This window comes from Tamandua tetradactyla, chromosome 17, assembly GCF_023851605.1.
Source record: "Tamandua tetradactyla isolate mTamTet1 chromosome 17, mTamTet1.pri, whole genome shotgun sequence".
Classification (NCBI taxonomy): domain Eukaryota; kingdom Metazoa; phylum Chordata; class Mammalia; order Pilosa; family Myrmecophagidae; genus Tamandua; species Tamandua tetradactyla.
In genome coordinates this window covers 29,405,516-29,406,369 of record NC_135343.1, presented here as the reverse complement: position 1 = coordinate 29,406,369, position 854 = coordinate 29,405,516, and the positions used below count along the sequence as shown (strand labels likewise).

General features: G+C 37.6%; 1 pseudogene; it reads left to right on the top strand.

The window, feature by feature from the left end:
• Nucleotides 1–223: 223 nt before the first annotated feature.
• LOC143661847 (U1 spliceosomal RNA) lies at nt 224–397 on the top strand (annotated as a pseudogene).
• The last annotated feature ends 457 nt before the right edge of the window (nt 398–854 follow it).

Sequence of the window (854 nt, the reverse complement as noted above, 5' to 3'; positions counted from 1 at the left end):
TGCAACTTAATATGTATTGTCTCTATTGGATAATTTAAGCCTTTGATAAAAGGAAAATCATCATAACCAGTTAAAAATAACATTTAGATTGTACCACTCAATATTATTCTCATCCCATATGCTTCATTTCTCCTCCTCCACAAAATCCAAATGTCTAGGGGAAAAAAAACCACTCCATAATAGCAAACTTCCAGTAAGTTTTTCCTAATTAAAATCAGGTTAGATACTTACCTGGCAGGGGGAGCTACCATGATCACGAAGGTGGTTTTCCCAGAGTGAGGCTTATCCATTGCACTCCAGATGTGCTGACCCCTGCGATTTCCCCAAATGTGGGAAATGCGAATGCATGATTTGTGGTGGGGGTGGGGGTGGGGGGAACTGCATTTGCGCTCTCCCAAAAAAGAAAAAAAAAAATCAGGTTAGAATTTTTTGTTTTACAAAATGGAAGCTGATCATACTGACCTTACCCATTTGAGACATAGTGATCTTAGAGGCAGTATTGAAAATTGGCTTTATTCTTTTTTCCACACCATTCTTATGGGTTTTTTTTAAAGGTTTGATGTATTCATGCATCATTCTGCATCCCACAAAAATTAACCACAGACACCACAGTTGTTTCTATCAAACAACATTGCGATACACTGTGATATGAGAGAAAGCCATGGAGCCTAGCCTTTCATTTCTCAATCTAACAATATAGTCAAGAATGCCAAAGTTTAATCCAATTATTATAGCAGAGTGCAATGCCTATTGAGATATGTAGCTCAGAAGAGCTATACTGCAGTTCGATTCTTAAACAAAGATCAGCAAACTATGGTGCATGGTTGCACCACCTGTTTTTTGTTCTTTTTAAC